Source organism: Oreochromis niloticus, linkage group LG3 (assembly GCF_001858045.2).
Source record: "Oreochromis niloticus isolate F11D_XX linkage group LG3, O_niloticus_UMD_NMBU, whole genome shotgun sequence".
Lineage (NCBI taxonomy): Eukaryota > Metazoa > Chordata > Actinopteri > Cichliformes > Cichlidae > Oreochromis > Oreochromis niloticus.
In genome coordinates this window covers 83478598-83499499 of record NC_031967.2, presented here as the reverse complement: position 1 = coordinate 83499499, position 20902 = coordinate 83478598, and the positions used below count along the sequence as shown (strand labels likewise).

Genomic DNA, 20902 nt, shown 5'->3' with positions numbered 1-20902 from the left:
GAATCGTTTGCAAAAATGGCAAACAATTCCAGGGAATTGAACCAGTGGGAACTGGTTCTCAACAAGAACCATGTTTCGATAACCATCCCTAGTCTGGTGTATTGCTTTGACAGTGTGAGCTGTTGTTGGAAGATGTAAAGCCCATCAGGAACATCCGATGACCTGTATAGTGCACTCTATGTAGTATTCTATATTGTATTAATTGCTGTCTGGGATTTCTAATCAATTTAAAGGTTTTTAAGCATACCTGAGACCAGACGTTTTGGTCTAAGCTGACTGATTAATCTGCTTCCCACTTCGCAATAGGGAGGGACATTGATTCATCTGTTTTAGAAAGCATTCTGTATATTTTGGATAGTAATTTGGGGGTTTTAAGAGTAAGAAATTGAACCACACTTGGTGGTGTTTGTAGTTCAATTTGACTCGGTTTAAATCTCTTTTTTACTATGGATTTAATTTGTTGATATTCTAAAAATCTTTTCTTGTTGATCCCATATTGTGTAACTAGTCTGTCAAATGAAATAAATTCTGTTCCTTCTAGTATATGTTCTAAGTATTTGATTCCTTTACTACTCCAATCTGAAAAGTTTATCATATTATTGTTTTGTAATATGTCAGGGTTGTTCCAGATAGGTGTACGTTTGCATGGGATTAATGAAGACTCCGTCAATTTTAGAAACTCCCACCATGCTGTCAGAGAAGAGCTGATGTTGATGCTTTTAAAGCATTCATGTCGTTTGATGTTTGAGCTGATAAATGGTAGGTCTGAAATCTCTAGATTATTGCATAGTGCCTGTTCAACATCTAGCGAGGGCTCATCTAAGAAGGTATGTTTTAACCATCCTGAGATGAACTGAAGCCTGTAATAAGTATTGTTGAAAGTTAGGCAGATTTAATCCTCCTTTATCCTTGGTTCTTTGTAGCGTTTTTAAGTTGATACCGGGGATTTATCTTTCCAAAGGAATTTAGAAATATACAAATCCAGAGATCTGAACCAATCTTGTGATGGTTTGTTCGGGATCATTGAAAATAAATAATTTATTTTTGGCAAAATCATTATTGTTATAGTGGTGACCCTTCCCATGAGTGATATGGGTAGAGATTTCCATCTAGTCAGATCGCCTTCTACTTTCTTTTGAAGTGGGATGTGGTTTAATTTAGTTAAGTCTGAAAGCTTAGGAGAGACATTAATACCTAAATATTTAATATTTCCAGATTGTAGTGGGGCAGAAGAAGAATTATGGAAGGAGCAGTTAATTGGAAGAACTGTAGATTTTGACCAGTTAATTGAATAATCTGAAACTCTTGAAAACCCGTTTATTAGTGTACTTACCTCAGAAAGGTTGGTTTGTGAGTTTTGGAGAAAAAAATAACACATCTGCATAGAGACTGATTTTATGTTCTACATTCTTGCATTTTATGCCCTTAATTACTGAATTCTGTCTAAATGCTGCTGCTAGTGGTTCGATAAAAATAGCAAACAGTGAAGGGGAGAGTGGGCATCCCTGTCTGGTGCCCCTCAGGAGACAGAAGCTGGAGGATGTCTGGTCATTTGTTCTGATACAAGCTGTTGGGGAGTTATATAATATTTTTAACCAGTTATTTAAAGAGGTTCCAAAACCAAATTTGTGTAAAGTTGCAAATAAAAATTTCCAATTAACTCTGTCAAACGCTTTTTCTGCATCTAGATATAATATTGTGGTTTCAATGTTGTTGCTGCATGCGTAATATATTAAATTAAGTAATCTACGTGTGTTTGTTGATGAGTGCCTACCTTTTATGAAACCCGTTTGGTCAGGATGAATTAAGAGGGGGGTCATTTTCTCTAATCTTTTTTAGAGAGCTTTGCAGATTATTTTAAGGTCTACATTTATAAGAGATATTGGATGATAGCTTAAGGGAAATGAAGGGTCTTTGCCTGGTTTTAGCAGGAGACTAATGTTGGCAGAATTCATACTTGGTGGTAGTCTGCCATTTTCCTTGATTCCCTGCAACATTCCGTGGAATACTGGTGCCAAAATTGTCCAGAATTCTTTGTAGAATTCTGCAGGAAAGCCGTCTGGACCTGGAGCCTTATTATTGGGCATACTTATCAGGGCTTCCTGGAGTTCACCTGGCGTCAGTGGCAAATCCAGTGCCATTGCTTGACTGTCTAGTAATTTTGTCTAGATGGGTTTATTTGTGGTGAATATAAAGTTCCATAGAAATCCCTAAAAATGTTGTTTATTCTTTCAGGGTCATATATTGTGTTCCCAGATAAATCTTTAACAGCACATATAGTTGTTTTTTCTTTATTTATTTTTAACTGGTTTGCTAGAAATTGACTGGATTTGTTACTGTGTTCGAAATTCTGCAAGCAAAATCTTTGTACTAGGAATTGTGTTTTTTTATTAATAATTTCATTTAATTCTAGTTTTGTCTTGCGTATTTTCATTATTTCTTGATCTTGGTCGGACGCGTAGGCTTCTTCTAAAGATTTGATGTTTTTTTTCTAGTTCCTGAATATTTTTGTTTTAGTCTTTCTTTTTATGTGATGAGAAAGAAATTATTTTACCTCTCATCACAGCTTTCCCTGCTTCCCATAAAACAGAAGCTGATGTTCCGGGAGTGTCATTAAAGTCTAAATATGAAGTCCACTCTTTTTTTAAATATTTAATAAAGTCTTCATCTTTAAGCAGTGAAGTATTAAATCTCCAATTTTTACTTGGCGTAGTATTATTCTTGTGCCACTGTGTCACTTGGTGTAGCGTTCTTCTTATGTATTAGTGTTAAAGATACAAGAGCATGATCGCTGACAGCTATAGGGTGAATCTCAGTGTCTGAAATATCACTCAGCAGTGAGCTGCTGACTAGGAAATAATTCAGACGAGAGTAGGAGTGATGTGAGAAGAAAGAATATTCCTACTGTTGGGGTGAAGCGAGCGCCATGCATCGCAAAGGCCATAGTTGCTCATATACTGTTTGATTATATTTGTGGACTGCCAATTATGCTGAGTTCCTGCTGTTTTGAGCCTATCCATTTCTTCATTTAGTCCAAGGTTGAGGTCTCCCCCAAGAATAATTGTGCAATCTAGGTGTTCAGAGAGTGCACTAAAAAAAACGTGGAAGAATGAGGCTAATGAAAGAATGAAAAGCGCTATATAAATACAGGCCATTTACCATTTACCATTCATCAACATTTGGACCATATACACTTACAATACATAGCTTTTTCTTAAGTATTGATAATTTAATAATTAGAAATCTACCCTCTGGATCTATAACTGTATCAAGTACTGTAAAATTATCATTTTTATGTATTAAAATTGCTACTCCCCTTTGTCTAGAATTATAACAGGCTGCGAACACATTAGGAAACTCAGATATTTTAAGTTTGTTTGAACCTGTGACAGCCCTGTGAGTCTCTTGTAATAAAACAACGTCTGCCTGTAGTTTTTTAAGCTGGTTAAATGTCTTTAACCTCTTTTCTCTGGTGCCAGCTCCATGTGACAAACCTTAGTGTGCCCATGTTTGTGTGTGTATGGCTAATGATATATGCTGGGTGTTTCGTTTAGACGGGTGAAGAGAACCACAAGTGTAAATATATATATATATATATATATATATATATATATATATATATATATATATATATATATATATATATATATATATATATATATATATGAGCTGAGCTGTTGATATTTAGTATAAGCAGCTGAAATTATAGCCATTTACAATTACGAGCAGTCATCTAAAACAATGTCTTTCTCAAAATATCACTGGCTGAATTGTTACTAAAACAAATTCTTCATGTTTCCTCCACAGAGTGGACCAGCAGAGCACAGAGGTTCCCAGCAGACAGCATCAAACACAGCTGGACTCCATATTTATGGTCTGTACATGTACAACAACTACTTTCACATCTATTCTGTTCAGAGTCATCTCCATGCTGCTTTTTGTAGACCACTGTGTCCAACATGGATCTGATGTTTGACTCCATGATTTCAGTCTGATTGGCTCATTCATAAAGTATTCTGTTCCAGCTGCTGGAGGACAACATCATCACTTTTGTGAAAGATGAGCTGAAGAAGATCCAGAAGGTTCTTATTTCGGATTACCCAGAATGTTTAGAGTGTCAAAGGCAGGATGACGAACAGAAAATGAGCAGCAGAGAAGCATTTATGAAGATCATAGTGGACTTCTTGAGGAGAATGAATCATGAGGAGCTTGCTGACCGTCTGCAGAGCAGTAAGAAACAGATACAAATTTGAGCTGGTTAATGCTACATTAACTAATATCTTGGTAATTGACAACATGCATGTGTACTTAATAAATTCTTGACTGAGATTGAATTAATATGTTTGTTTTTTTATTTTTTTTAGAGATTCCCATTGAAGGTTTTCGGCCTCATTTCAAGTCTGTCTTGAAGAAGAAGTTCCAGTGTGTGTTTGAGGGGATCGCTAAAGCAGGAAACCCAACCCTTCTGAATGAGATCTACACAGAGCTCTACATCACAGAGGGAGGGACTGCAGAGGTCAATGATGAACATGAGGTCAGACAGATTGAAACAGCATCTTGGAAAACAGACAGAACAGAAACAACAATCGGACAAGAAGACATCTTTAAAAACATTTCTGGAAGAGATGAACCAATCAGAACAGTGCTGACAAAGGGAGTGGCTGGCATTGGGAAAACAGTCTTAACACAGAAATACACCCTGGACTGGGCTGAAGACAAAGTCAACCAGGACATCCAGTTCATATTTCCATTCACTTTCAGAGAGCTGAATGTGCTGAAAGAGGAAAAGTTCAGCTTGATAGAACTTGTTCATCACTTCTTTACTGAAACCAAAGAAGCAGGAATCTGCAGCTTTGAAGACTTCCAGGTTGTGTTCATCTTTGATGGTCTGGATGAGTGTCGACTTCCTCTGGACTTCCACAAAACTACAATCCTAACTGACCCTAGAAAGTCCACCTCAGTGGATGTGCTGCTGATAAACCTCATCAGGGGGAAACTGCTTCCCTCTGCCCGCATCTGGATAACCACACGACCTGCCGCAGCCAATCAGATACCTTCTTACTGCGTTGACATGGTGACGGAGGTCAGAGGGTTCACTGACCCACAGAAGGAGGAGTACTTCAGGAAGAGATTTAGAGATAAGAAGAAGACCAGCAGGATCATCTCCCACATCAAGACATCACGAAGCCTCCACATCATGTGCCACATCCCAGTCTTCTGCTGGATCACTGCTACAGTTCTGGAGGATGTGCTGGAAACGAAAGAGGGAGGACAGCTGCCCAAGACCCTGACTGAGATGTACATCCACTTCCTGGTGGTTCAGGCCAAAGTAAAGAAGGTCAAGTATGATGGAGGAACTGAGACAGATCCACACTGGAGTCCAGAGAGCAGGAAGATGATTGAGTCTCTGGGAAAACTGGCTTTTGATCAGCTGCAGAAAGGAAACCTGATCTTCTATGAATCAGACCTGACAGAGTGTGGCATCGATATCAGAGCAGCCTCAGTGTACTCAGGAGTGTTCACACAGATCTTTAAAGAGGAGAGAGGACTGTACCAGGACAGGGTGTTCTGCTTCATCCATCTGAGTGTTCAGGAGTTTCTGGCTGCTCTTCATGTCCATCTGACCTTCATCAACTCTGGACTCAATCTGCTGGATGAACAACAAACAACCTCCCAGAAGTCTGAAACAAGAGATCCTACTTTCTTCTACCAGAGTGCTGTAAACAAGGCCTTACAGAGTCCAAATGGACACCTGGACTTGTTCCTCCGTTTCCTCCTGGGTCTTTCACTGCAGACCAATCAGACTCTCCTACGAGGTCTGCTGACACAGACAGGAAGTAGCTCACAGACCAATCAGGAAACAGTCCAGTACATCAAGAAGAAGCTCAGTGAGAATCTGTCTGCAGAGAAAAGCATCAATCTGTTCCACTGTCTGAATGAACTGAATGATCAATCTCTAGTGCAGGAGATCCAACAGTCCCTGAGATCAGGAAGTCTCTCCACAGATGAACTGTCTCCTGCTCAGTGGTCAGCTCTGGTCTTCATCTTACTGTCATCAGAAAAAGATCTGGAAGTGTTTGACCTAAAGAAATACTCTGCTGCAGAGGAGGCTCTTCTGAAGCTGCTGCCAGTGGTCAAAGCCTCCAACAAAGCTTTGTAAGTAAATATATGGTCATACCTTCATTTTTCAAATATTAAAAATTATCCAGCTGTCAAAAGTTCTCTAGAGCCGGTCATTATCTAATATATGTCTGTAAATTGCTGCATTCATCTTTAAATGCAGCTGCATTCAGTGTGTGAATGTGTGTGTGAATGGGTGGATGACTGAATGTGTAAAGCGCTTTGGGGTCCTTAGGGACTATATAAAGCGCTATACAAATACAGGCCATTTACCATTTCCCTGACTAGTCTCCTGGTTTCTGCTGCCATAAACCTTCCCACAGCATGCTGCTGCCACCACCTGTTCACCTGTAGAGAAGGTGTTGGCCAAGTGATGAGCTATAGCTGGTTTCCTTTAGACATGACATGTGGCATTCTGGCCAAAGATTTAAATCTTTTATGAGACCAAAGAACAACTTGCTAAGGGACACTTAACTGTCCCTTAGAGAAATTTGTTTGGGCCAAGACAGTGACCAATAGTGCCTTCTTTTAATGACAACAGGTATATTTAGACAGATAGGTTTAATTGTTTTTTCACAAAGAAAATTTAAAATCTTTTATTAGATTTAGGTATTTTTCTTAACCTTGAATTTGGTTTTCTAGGTTACGCATTTACAATAATTTAATCTTATCACAAATATTGCTTTTCAGATTGAATGGCTGTAACCTTACAGGGAGAAGCTGTAAAGATCTGTCCTCTGATCTCAACTTCCAGTCTTCCAGTCTCAGAGAACTGGACCTAAGTAATAATGACCTGCGGGATTCAGGAGTGAGGCTTTTCTCTGCAGGACTGAAAAATCCACATTGTAAACTGGAATCTCTCAGGTCAGGAATCAGCCATTTCGACTGATCATAAAACATGAAATTGGATTGGAGTAGACTCTGGACTACTGTAAACTTATTTTCATATTCAAGTTTTTGTATGTTTTAGATTTCATTTAAAATGTGAATTCATTCACCGGTCCATTTGGAAAATTTAGGGCTTGTGATGTACCAATTCCCTTTTATTGCTATGAATTAATTGTAGATTAAGAAAAAACTGCAGGAAATGAAAAAAAAAAGACCTTAAGACGTTGAGAACAGTTACAAGTACCTTGGAATCCTACAGACAAATGAGACTTCTAGGAAAGGTACAACCACCTGCAGAAAATAAGGCAAGTTCTGAGCAGTCAGACGAATAGGAAGTATAAGATCCGGGCAATCAATCAAAGCAAAGATACTTTGCAGAACCCTCACGCCCTAATCACTGTGAATGGCAAAGCTGGCGCCACTGATTAACAATGGGCAAAAAAAATAAAACAATAAAAAAAACTCATTGTACCTCATTCTTAGTTAGTGTATTCTCTGTCTCTGTTAATGTTTGTTTATAATGGAGCACTGTAACGAAAAATAATTTCCCCTAGGGATCAATAAAATATTCTGATTCTGATTATATGTTCTCAATTGCTGCTGATACAAATAAAGCTAACATTAACTGAATTCACAGAATGGGTACATGGCTTTCAATCTCAAAAACAAAACATAGGAATAAAAAAAGTGTTCACACCATTGTTCTGTCTGCAGTCTGTCAGGCTGTCTGATCACAGAGGAAGGCTGTACTTCTCTGGCCTCAGCTCTGAGCTCCAACCCCTCCCATCTGAGAGAGCTGGACCTGAGCTACAATCATCCAGGAGACTCAGGAATGAAGCTGCTGTCGGCTGGACTGAAGGATCCAGGCTGGAAACTGGACATTCTCAGGTATGGAGAGAATTTCTCATAGAGGAGGAAGAATTTTGATTTCCTCAGGAAATGATAGAATATTCTGATTCTGAGATGTTTTCTCTGTCAATCACTCATTTCCTTAGTGTAAGCTATATTCTTAGATTTGTTGTTCTTCATGGTTTTGACTCACTTTATATTTTCTGCTTGTGATATATTCTTAGATCCTAGGTTTTAGATTTCTGTTACTTGCCTACTGTTACTTCTGCCTTCCTCGTGTCCCATGCTTCATGTCTGGGCACCCTTGTCTCTATGTTCCCTCTGTCTCCCCGGTCAGTCAAGTCTCCATGTCTCAGTGTCAAGTCTGCATCTTTGTGAATGTCTCTTGGTTACTGTGTTACTTTCACAGGCATGCATCACATGCTCTGTGTTTTCAGTTTTCCTTCCTCCACGTCTCATTATGTGTGATCACTCCCAGCTGTGCGCTCCTCCTATGTCTTATTCCCTCGTTACTACCTTGTAAGACCCATGTTTTTCTCTGTCCATTTAACATTGTTAATTTTGAAATATTTATTAATAACAACTATTTTTTAATTTTCCATTACATTACAAAATGCTTTATTTTCATGTGTGGGAATCTCATGCAAACACATTTGTGTGTCTCTCATGAGCATTTGTACAATTTTTGTACTATTTAGCTTAATAGTACAAATTTAGATTACTGCCAAAGATTCAGCAACAATATGATAATATAGATACCTTCTTTAATTAGTATATTTTTTTCTAAAAGAATTGTACAACCTATCTCTGAATTTCCAATATTTCACCACGTCCTCCATTTAACCTGGTGTCTTTTTGACATATCACAAAGGAAGTGAATTTACAAAACTCTAATGAGGAACACATATGAAACAAAAGCAAATGTCTGTATATTATCTTATTTAAGCTTTTTATAATCACATTGAACTGTCAGGATAGATACTTTAACTTTTTTTGAGTAAAGGATAGTTTTGCATATATAATTGTTCACTAAGCAATAATTCTGAAAATATTATAATTTTATGACACCCTAATTTCAATGTGGCATCACCGTGTTAGCTAAATAAGGAGTTTTTCCTGCTTTTAACCAAAAAAATTAAATCCTGTTGTATTTTTTAGTAGCAGTAAATGTGAGGAATGGAATAGACTCTGTTTCAAAGACTAAAATGATGGAGTCATGTGTTAACGTTATAGGTGTTTAGTGATGTAAAAACCAATACAACAACTGCTTGAAAGAACTGACAGACCGAGGATCAGTCCAAATCATCAGCAATTTGATCCTCATATGGATTGAAGTGTATTTGTGAAAATGTTGGACTGTTTCTTTATCGGTGTGTAATGTTAACAATAATAATAATAATAATAATAATAATAATAATAATACATTTTATTTGAGGGCGCCTTTCAGAAACCCAAGGTCACCTTACAAAAAACACAATTAATAAAAGGAACAGTAGTCAAAAATACATAAAATAAGTTAAAATTACAAAACAGAGCGTGGCAACAGATAAAATGAGCATTAAAGCGAATAAGCCAGTTTAAACAGATGTGTTTTGAGCTGTGTCTTAAATACGGAGAGGGAGTCAATATTTCTTAGTGCAGGGGGAAGAGAGTTCCAGAGCCGGGGAGCAGAGCGACTAAAAGCTCTGTTCCCCATAGTAATAAGGTGTGAGGACGGAACAGTAAGATGAATAGCAGATGATGATCTGAGAGGGCGGGAAACAGTGGTGATATGGAGCAGTGGACACAAATATGAAGGAGCAGATTTATGGATACACTTGTATGTAAGGAGTAAGATTTTAAAATTTATCCTGGCTTCTATGGGCAACCAGTGAAGCTGCTGAAGAACTGGGGTAATATGAGCACTTAACGGAGTACGGGTGATGATCCGAGCTGCAGAATTTTGAAGAAGTTGGAGTTTATGAAGGGACCTTTTAGGGAGACTAAATAGGAGGGAATTACAGTAATCAATACGAGATGTAATAAGACTATGGACAAGGATGGCAGCAGCATGAGAGGTAAGGAAGGGACGGAGTCGGTTAATATTACGTAAATGGAAGTAAGCAGACCGGGTTATGTAATTAATGTGAGACTGGAATGAAAGAGTATTATCAAGTATGACACCTAAACTCTTAACCTGGGGGGAGGGAAGGGTGGGAGATCTTTCAATGTTAATGGAAAAGCTGTGGGATTTGGTTAAGATAGATGGTCTACCAACAAGTAAAACTTGAGTTTTATTACTGTTAAGTTTGAGGAAATTGGAGGAGAACCAGGATCTAATCTCAATAAGACAGTCTGAGAGGGAGGGATGAATTGGGTTTAGAAGAAAGGTAGAGCTGGGTGTCATCGGCATAACAGTGGAAATTTATATTATATTTTCGGAATATATAACCAAGAGGAAGCATATAAATAATGAATAAAAGAGGCCCCAATACTGAACCCTGGGGCACACCAGCAGAAACAGGAAAGAGAGTTGAAGAATGGGATTTAAGTTGGATAAACTGAGTGCTGTCGGAGAGATAGGAGGTAAACCAGGCAAGGTGGGTATGACTAATACCAATGGAAGCTAACCGGTTCAGGAGAATATTGTGAGAAATGGTATCAAACGCCGCACTAAGATCAAGAAGGATGAGAATGGATAGGAGACCAGAATCATTGGTAATTCTTAGAGCAGTTTCTGTGCTATGATTGGGGCGGAAACCAGATTGAAATTGTTCATAGAGATTATGGTCATTGAGATGTAAATGAAGCTGGGCGGAGATAACTTTTTCAAGAATTTTTGAAATAAAGGGGAGATTTGATATAGGGCGAAGATTATCAAAGTTATTGGGGTCTGCACCAGGCTTTTTGAGAACTGGGATAACAGAAGCCTTTTTGAGTGCTTCAGGAACAATTCCAGTGTTCAGGGAGGAATGGATAATGCTGGTTATGAGAGGTGCTAACGAGGGAAGACAGGCTTTAACTAACACAGTGGGGAGAAGGTCAAGTTGACAGGTAGATGACTTAGATTTTTTTAATGAGATTAGATATGTCAGTTATGGAGGGAAGAGTAAAGCTTGAAAATAACTGACAGGAAGACAGTGGGGTAACCAGGAAGTCTACTTCAGAGTCAGGAGCTCCTAAAGAGTTAAGTTGACGGTGAATGTCTGAGATTTTACAAGTGAAAAAAGAGATAAGAGAGTTACAAAAATCAACAGAATACATCTGGGAGGGGAATGTGTCTGGAGGTTTTGTAATTTTACTGAACAATGAATAGAGGAACCTGGAGTTACCTTCACTAGAACTAATTAAACCAGAGTAGTAAGCATATTTGGCTGAGGCAGTGCAGTACTTATAGAACAAAACATGATCATTGTGCATTTCTTTATGTACAGTAAGTACGTTAGACGTTCGAGTTGGTGTCCTTTAGCTTTAAGGTGACGTAGGTCGGAGGTAAACCATGGAGCTGAACGGGAAAATGAGACAGTTCGATGTTTAAGGGGAGCAAATATGTTAAGAAGGTTATGAAGGTTGACATTATAATGGCATACGAATTCACGAGGGGTTGAGCTGTGGATAGATGGAAGGTCATAGACGGCAGATGAAAAAACAGCTGGGTTGATATTACTAATTTTCCTAAAAGTGATATTACGAGAGATACAGGTTTTGGAAGCGGTTATGTTTGCATCAAAAGAAATAAACATATGATCAGATTGGGGAAACAATGTGGCTTTACAATGGGTTGGGGTAATGCCAGAACAACAGACCAAATCCAGGATATGACCTTTGGAATGGGTAGGAAATTTTATGTACTGTAGAAGCCCAAAACTTCTACAGTACATAAAAAAGCAGAAAATTCATTTAAAAACTCCTTGTTTGGCTTAGGTGGCCAATAAACAGTACATATGATGGTGGGGGTAGATCCAGGGAGCTGTAGTGCAGTATATTCAAATGAATGGGAGGGAGGGGCAGAGACAGGGAACACTTTCCAGTGCCTCCGGGGAATTATCGCGAGACCTCCGCCCCTCCCCGAGATGCCAGGTTGACAGGTGTAAACAAACTCAGATGGAGTGGAGTCGTTGAGAGAAACAAAGTCATTAGGCTGTTGCCATGTTTCAGTCAAACAAAGAAAGTCCAACTTACGATCACAGAGGAGATCATGTACAAGATGTCCCTTACCAGTGAGAGAGCGGATGTTTAATAGACCAAACTTGATGCTGGAGTTACCGTGCCTCACAGTAGGCTTAGTTGATCTAGCCAGGTGGGCCAGCACACTGTGGTCAACAGCCCGGTCAGTCTTGCAGGGAGGACGACGAGTTTTTGACCAGATAGAAAATATTGAGTTAGTGTCACTGATGTTGAACTTCCGCCGAAGCCCTCGGTGGATATACCTGCGGCGGGGCTGGAAGGCGATGTCCGGGTAGAAGTATAGAGCCACAGGTGGAGAGACAGCCAGGCAAAACCGAAGCCGCAAAAGATCCGAAGCAGAGTACTGGAGAAGAGCTGTCGCCGGGTGATGAATGATGGATAAAAAAAAACCCAGGTGAGCACGAGCCACACCGACACCCTGTGGATCCGCATCTTAATCAGGGCCGAGCGCTGAACACAACCAGAGGGACCGAACAACCAGCTGACAGCTGCAGCGCAAGCAATAGAAGCCCGCAAATATTGCGAAAACAAGTCAAAACAGGGTCGCGCCTTAGATACTTGATTTAAACTGTCATCAGCAACTGAAAAAATATCCATCCATCCATCATCCATCCATCCATTTTCTTCCGCTCATCCTTTTCAGGGTCACGAGGGGTGCTGGAGCCAATCCCAGCTGTCATAGGGCGAGAGGCGGGGTACACCCTGGACAGGTCGCCAGTCTGTCGCAGGGCCAACACACAGGGACAGACAACCATTCGCACTCACATTCACTCGCACATTCACACCTAGTGGCAATTTGGATTAACCAATTAACCTATTCCCACTGAAAAAATATAATAAAAATATAATAAAAATAGTAATAGTAGATAATAATAATAACCTGTGAGCAGCGGCAGCCAAGCGCGCCAGCGTTCACTCGACCGGAAGCAGAAGGTTGTGTTTGTTTTTCTTTCTTAAGGAAGTACAGGAGAACGACTATCTTTTAAAAGATTTTATTCGCTTCAGCAGTTGAAGTTACAAGTTACAGTGTGCTGGACCTCAATGTGAACTAGAGGTCTGCTTCACAAAAAGCACGGCCCTGTAAGAGGGCAATACAGTGAATTGATGCTTTTGACCCCTATTACATGGAGTGACAGTTCTTTATGAGCACAACAGCAATGTGTATATAAAATTAAACAAAATTTTATTCTTGCGGTCAAGTCAGTGCTAAATCAGCTGTTGGCCTTCTTCATGTAGTTCCTGGGTCTTACAGACCATCGGCCTTTCCCCTCAGAAAGATGCATTAAACGAACACAGATATTTTATCTTCTAAAAACGATTTAGTGTTTCTTTTAATAATGAAATCCTAAGCAACATATGAGCAACGAGGGGCTTCAACTTATCTCTCGACTCGAGTCCTGAATCCTCCTCACCTGAACCCTCTTGCTTCCCTGATTCATCTCTGACCCCAACCAGCAATGGCATCTAATAGTTTTGTAGAACATGTTCTTCCTTTGCTGCCGTTGTTATCAATCAGTTAATATGAGTCCTCAAACATGGGATTAGACAACATCCATAACAAGTGATAATATAATAACTTTATTTTTTCCAAATGTATTAGTCAACCACTCATCCAGAGTATCTTCAATCCCTGAAAACTATTTCATCTTTCAGTTTCCATAATCGTTCCAATCCCCTGGTAACTGACCGAGATCCAGAGCTGTATTATTTGGAATATACATACAGCAAGCCAACCCAAACACTGAACCTCCTTTTTCTGCCAAGAGCATATCTAACACTTTCCTATTCTCCTATTGTCATAAGTGATGGGTTTTATCCAAAGTACTATAGACTTAAATCCATTAACTAATGTGTTTGCCAATTTATAAATAAGTAAAGTGTATTTATTAAGTGCTTTTCGTAGACAGGAAGTCACAAAGAGCAGTAACATGAAAGTCAAAAATAAACAGAACATTAAGTAACAAAACAGACAATATAAACAACACAAAAGGCTAAAGGTAAATAAAAAGGTTTAAAAAATTAAAAGTGTTTATAAACAGAACGCTTTGAATGATTTTTAAAAAATTTTTTTTTATCTCGAACTCCTTTCAGTATCCCTATTGATTTGTATATGGGCAGGGCTTACCTCTTCTACTTTGGTATGCAGATTCCAACAAACAACAGACTCTGCTTACCTTTATTTTGAAGGCTTTCTATGAGCAGAACCAAAACCAGTTGTCTCCAGTTTGACACTTGACGGCAACTCCACCAGCTCCAATGTCTCCCCTCTTCCAAAAAGAAGAAATCACCTCGGGGTCACCACTTTGTTATGTTCATTTTCATTTCTTAAGGACAGGAACATCTTTTGAATGATTGGCTTCAGCAGTTGAAATTACAAGCCTAACCATGTATTATCTTGCAATTCTTAGCCTCTTTTATTTTCTGTCTGGGACATTGTTTTTGGACTTCCTTAGCCCAGAAAAAATATCACCTTGGCTCTAACTGCACATTTGATGTTTAAGCATGTTTGCAAAATCCCTTCTGCATGTCAGTCTTAATAATTAAATATAATCATATTGCTGAATTAATACTTTTGACCATTATTACATGGAGTGCCACATCTTTATGAGCACAATGTATATAAAATCAAGCAAAAGCAGCTTTATTTAATCATTTTCTTTCCTAACACTAACAGTCTGTGTATGAGAGCCATGTAATATCCATGTGTGCATGCTGAAAGAGACTGTGCTGGTCTGACCTCCCTCCTCCTTTCAGGTTGGAGCCTGCTGGAGTCCAATGGTTGACACCAGGTCTGAGGAAGTGTAAGTGTGTTTTTAATGTGATTCATGAAAACAAAGGAGCACACATTCAACCATCTTCAAACTGTCACATCACTCATTCAAATCTCTGATGTCAGGAGTCATCATCAAAGTGTCAATCAATGAACAGATGATGGATCAATAACTGCAGCTGGATTGTGTTTTGTTTTCTCCATCAGATTCCTGTCAACTCACAATTGACACAAACACAGTACACACAAACCTCCAACTGTCTGACAACAACACGAAGGTGACACATGTAAAGGAGGTTCAGTCATATCCTGATCATCCAGACAGATTTGATGTTCGTCCTCAGCTGCTGTGTGAAAATATTCTGGCTGGTCGCTGCTACTGGGAGGTTGAGTGGATTGGACTGGTTGATATATCAGTGAGTTACAGAGGAATCAGAAGAAAAGGAGAGACTTACAACTGTGTTTTTGGATACAATGATCAGTCCTGGAGTCTGGACTGCATTAAAGATGGTCCTGATTCTGTCTGTCACAATTACAGTCGAACATCCATCTCCTCCTCCTCCTCCTCCTCCTCCTCTGTCTCTAACAGAGTAGCAGTGTATGTGGACTGTCCTGCTGGCACTCTGTCCTTCTACAGAGTCTCCTCTGACACTCTGATCCACCTCCACACCATCAGCACCTCATTCACTGAAGCTCTTTATCCTGGATTTTGGTTAGATATTGGTGCCTCAGTGTCTCTGTGCTGAGTAGACTGTAAAGAGTGCCTCCTGTTAGAGAAACACTGACTGTTGAACAGATAGTTCAGTCTGTACATGTCTGTCTCTTTCACTCAGAAACACATTTTCAGATTCACAGATTCAGTCAGTTGATGCTTTAAACTGTTCCAAATGATTCCTTGTAAACTTCTTCCTCTTCAGTCCTTTAAAGATGGAAGCTCCCATTATTCCAGGATCCACCTGTTGTTTTTCTGTCTTTTTCCACTCAAAGCGTCACAGTGAATCTCAGTATGTTGTGTTTGTCCGAAGCTCAGTTCACAACCAGCTCCTCTGCATTTTCAACAAGTCTGAGCTCATTAAAATGAATGCAAATGTTTCATTTTTATGTCTTAATGTGATTCCCCCCCCCATCGTGACTGAATAATGGACCTCCAATACTATTTAGTGTATAAAATATTAAAGACATTCGGCATCTCTCAAGTTTCTGTCCAACCATTCTCTTCCAGTTATCCTTTTCAGGGTTGGGGTGGCCTTCTTAGGGCAAGAGGCATGATACTCCCTAATAGAGCAGGGCGATATGGCCAAAAATATTTATCACGATATATTTTGAAAATTTGCGATAACGATATAACTGACAATATAATTGATGCGAGACAAAATACAACTGCACAACTTTACTAGCGCAAAAAAACCCATCCATTTATTTTACTTAAACAATCAGCCGTTTTTTATATGCATTAAAGCTATATAAAAATTTAACAGTGCAAATGCAAATTCCTTGCTGAAAGTTTAACCAAAAGGTATTTCCAGTAGAAATGGGCTGATATATCCTTAGCATAACCATGTATAATATCCACTGAAGTTAAAAAGAGGTGCTTTGCAATATTAAACTGCAGTGTACCAAATAAAAAAGCCAAATATGTATTTTTCGGACCATAAGGTGCACGGGATTATAAGGCACATTAAGTGAAAGAAAGCAGTCAGATAAATCAAACTTTATTCAACTCATTCTTCTTGCTTCCTCCACTTCCGTATGATTGATTCAATAATACTGAATTCTATTACAGCTGCTCTATTCCCATGTTGTTGCAGTATATTAATGACTAACCTTGTATTGTGGATGTATTATCTCAGTTGTTCTCCTGACTGACGTTTGGTCTGTTTACAGCAGGGGTGTACAAACTCCGGCCCTCGGTCCATTTTTAATTGGCCTGCAAGTAATTTTATAAATAGAATAGAATATGGCCCGCACTTCAACTTTTGCTTGAGTGTATTGCACTTCTTAGTTTTAACACCAGGGGGAGCTGCTGTTGATCAAGGCAGTTGCTCCACCAAAATAACAGTCACAGAAGAAATTTAGAAAACAATATATACATAACATGAAACATGAAATATCTGACTTCTCTCTGAGATGCTGTTTGTGTCTGTCTGTGTATATATGACCTGTTATGTTGAAATTATGTTTAACCCTCTGGGATACAGGGTATAATTGGCCGTTTTTGACTACTTTTGATTTTACCTCTATATTTCACCTTTAAAATATGTTTATCTTGCCCTGTTTGGTATCATTATTTACAGCACAACCTCAAATGTCTGCAATCTGAGTAATTTTTCCATTTTGGCATACTATTTTATCAAAATTGATCACAATTCAGAGAAAAGATTCAAAATCCGAGTAGAAAAAATATGTTTTTTCCTGTAAAAACCACAAACATGTTTAACTAATCATTTTCATAACATAAAATAGAAATTTTACATTTCTAAAAATTATGCACAAATTTTGCAAACAAAGTTATATGGTACCATTTACCTAAAAATGCAGCCAACGCCCCAGGCGTTTTTTATATAACCATTTAAAACTATTTACACACTACAGGTGTGCTACATCAAATGAGGAGGCAGTCAAATTATTGGTGCTAGTCCAAAAAAATAGTTTGTGTTCAGTATAAGACGGAGGAGAACACCACAGGCCTAAGCCCTGCAGGTCTGACAGCAGGAGGTGTATCAGTCCTGTGGAGACGTTTACACTGGAATCTGCCTTTTATGGCTTTTTTGGAGCAAATGTGAATTTCAGCAGTCTAACTGACACACAATACAAAACAATAACTACACAACACACTAACTACAGCCTCCAAAACACGCCAAACTTCACTAATGTCTCACATATGAAAACTCGCTCTCTCCCTTTCTTTCGCTCACCCGTTTTCCGTCGTGGGTGCCACTACTAAATCTTCCCCTTCTCCCTAAGCAACCAAATGCCACATGTTGCCATATCATTTTTTTTCTTTTTTCACTCGCAAGCGGAGAGTGTTTGCCAGCGCTGTTTGTATGTAACCGAGGTAATGGGATTGTGAATTAACATTGGTGTACTACAGGAGGGCAACCCTCCCCAAAAATGGACAGAGCAGAAAGCAGCAAGGGAATAGACTTGATTTAAAAAAAAAAACTGTATAACTAAAGTATAATTTATTATACAAAAACAGTTAAAAATATAAAGGGAATCAAAACAGCCCTGGCCAAGGAAAAAACACACTAAAAATCAATAAAGCATAAAGATTTATACCATGGCGGATGCCACTGGACTTTTAAAGTAACTAAAAGTTAAAAATCCAGCCGAAGGGGAAACCCGGCGGCGTCCCGGGCACGCCGGAGTGTTTTCCGCTCCGGCGTACCCGGATGGGCAGAGCTCTTAACTCTGCCCGCCGCTTTCCTGTAGCACGCCAATGGGCACCGGCCAGTCTTGCCGTGGGAGGTAGGGCGCTGTCTCGCCGCCTGTAATTCCCCGCAGTAGCGTGATCTGGCCTCCAGTTATTCCAGCAGCCGGACCGCTCCCTCCGCTTCTCTGCTCGCTGGCATCGTATCCTCGCTCCAGGCTTGCAAGTGCTGCCGCCTGACACCATTCACTCCACCACACTGCTGCCGGTCTCTCAAGCCTCCCCTCAAGCCTCATTCTCTGTGGTCTGCCTACATCCCTCTTATTGGCCTCTGGGACCTCTCAGGTGTGATCAGGTTCATGATCAGGCAGGGGCGGAGTCTTTCCTTGACAAGTCACCAATAAATACCATAAAAACATGCAATAAACCTCATAAAAATAAAGCACTGTACAATATTAAAATATTAAAATACAGAAAAACATGCACAATAAAAACCCTAGGTAACTTGTCCCTTTCCACCCTGTGACACGTAGAAAATGCTGTTTTTACCATTCTTCCTGCCGTAAACACCAGTTTTGTTCAGAAACCCCCCCCCAAAAAACATAGTTATGATAAAAAATACATACAATGGTTTTACATGGCCCATCGACATAATCCAAAAACTGGTATATAGTATGACATCAGCACTTTCGACCGAATTTGAAATGGAGACTCTGAGTTGCTGCATCTTGTGGCTGTATCGTCTTAAATTGATCATGTGTGTTAGTTTGGGTTGAACCCAGAACTGTATAGGCGTTGGCTGAATAGCAGTGGTGTTCACCTTGGGGTGTCGGTCAGAACACACAGGACGCACAGTTAAAGGTTATACCGTCTTTACTGTGATTCCTCAGCTTAACAGCACAGTACAGCAACACAGTAATGCAACCGCAGGCTTACAAAGTGGTGAGGAATGTGGGTGTGGTCTGTGAACAGAACATATACAGAATACTGAATGTAATAAACATCTAAGTCATGAATTATGATTCATTAGCTTTCTTCGAATTTAACCAGCACTACAAATGGGAATTCCTATATGAACATTTACATGCACAAGTTTCATACACTACTCCCAAACCCTTACAGTACATGACATTGATTGCCAATACACCCAACAACAATATATCACAAAACACCAAATGGCTTTAGCTCACAGCTAGCAAGCATAACAAGTAGCATTAGTAGCATGAACTAGCCACATAGCGAACAGGTCAATACACATTGCACTTCTACATCCACTAAATGTCTAACTGGCATAAAAGACTAAAACTGTCCTTTTCAGGCAGGGCTCCACATCTACTCACAGTTCTTTAGCGACGCACACGACTCACACCGTGTGTAGACATCCCCTGCTGACTCAGTCTGCCAGGTGGCTCTTGCTATGTGTTAGCTCCAACTCCGATCACTGGAACATGTGCTCAGTAGTGCAACTGTGCTCTCTCACCACAAGGGGGCTCCCCCACACAGCTGACAGCCTTTCCAACAATGTGATTTTGATGCGCCGGCGCGTCCGTCGACCCCAGAGGGTTAAACTACTACTTAAACTAACTATCTGAGAGAGAGTACAAGAGAGAACAGCATGTTATGCCCTAGGACACTGCATTAATTGGATGTCATAACATGTGACTGGATGTTAACATCACAGCGGGACGGGGGGATTATAAAGTTAATTTGCAGGTAGCAGTCTGGTTTGTTTCCTTTGAGCGTCTCAGGGCGAGCACAGAAGATTAGAAGACACAAACTATACAATATAAAGCGCCTTGAGGCGACATTTGTTGTGATTTGGCGCTATATAAATAAAATTGAATTGAATTGAACAAAGATCTAGGTAGTGTTTAGCGAAGTGAGTACCCCACCACTGGCACAGATTAGTTTCTGTCAACGTACTCGGTAATGTTTAAAGGGGATCTGACCCTTTAGACAGAGAGCCGGTGCAGGCCTGACATACAGGGCTAACAGGGATCTGCTGGTGAGAAGATGAACGGTGTTATACTTTTTAAAAAAAAAATGTACTGATGACTGCTGTTAACTTCACTGACATCCACCTATAATTCCCTAATATCTCATTATTATAAAAGGTGTGACAGTTAAAAAGATAAATTTGTCAAATTCAGCAACTTTAGTTGTGTGGAGTCTGTGGAGGCAGAGCAGGTATAGCTCCAAAAACATAAGAAAAGAGTGCGGACATTGCATAGACTGTGTGAGTCTACCATGTAACAGTGTGAGTTTACATCATAGAAAATAATAAAATCATGTATGTGCTGTCTTTATTTCATTTGGCACCAAAAACATGAATTCAGTTGCCTTAACACATCGGATGCATCAAAAGATTTTTAAAGAGGTTTTTTAGAATTGAGTATTATATACTATAAAAGTATATGTAAATCAAACTGTCATAAAAATGTTGTCAGGCAAAATTGCAGTAGCTTCCCTGATCATTTTATTAACATAAGTAAAGAGAAAGGGATCTACGTAGCCTAGTCTAATGGTTGTGTTCTGAATCAATGAATAAAAGTATCAACAGTAAACATAATTAACTAGCCCATAGCTTTGAAAATTGACTTGAATTCTTCAGTCAGTGGAGATTAACAGTAATTTAAAAAGGACTTAATTTGTCCTGGGCCATCATGCATCAGCTTGTTAGTGATGGAATGAAAATTAATAATTGTACTCAGTTGTGAAAATGGTAAATGGCCTGTATT

The 20902-nt window shown here is 39.4% G+C and overlaps 1 long non-coding RNA gene across 1 annotated transcript; it reads left to right on the top strand.

The window, feature by feature from the left end:
• The first annotated feature begins 5946 nt into the window (after positions 1–5946).
• On the top strand, positions 5947–7782 carry LOC109201519 (uncharacterized). Its single transcript, XR_002061582.2, has 3 exons — positions 5947–6156; positions 6811–6984; positions 7723–7782. It is a non-coding gene; the product is annotated as an uncharacterized LOC109201519 (long non-coding RNA).
• Positions 7783–20902: the final 13120 nt, after the last annotated feature.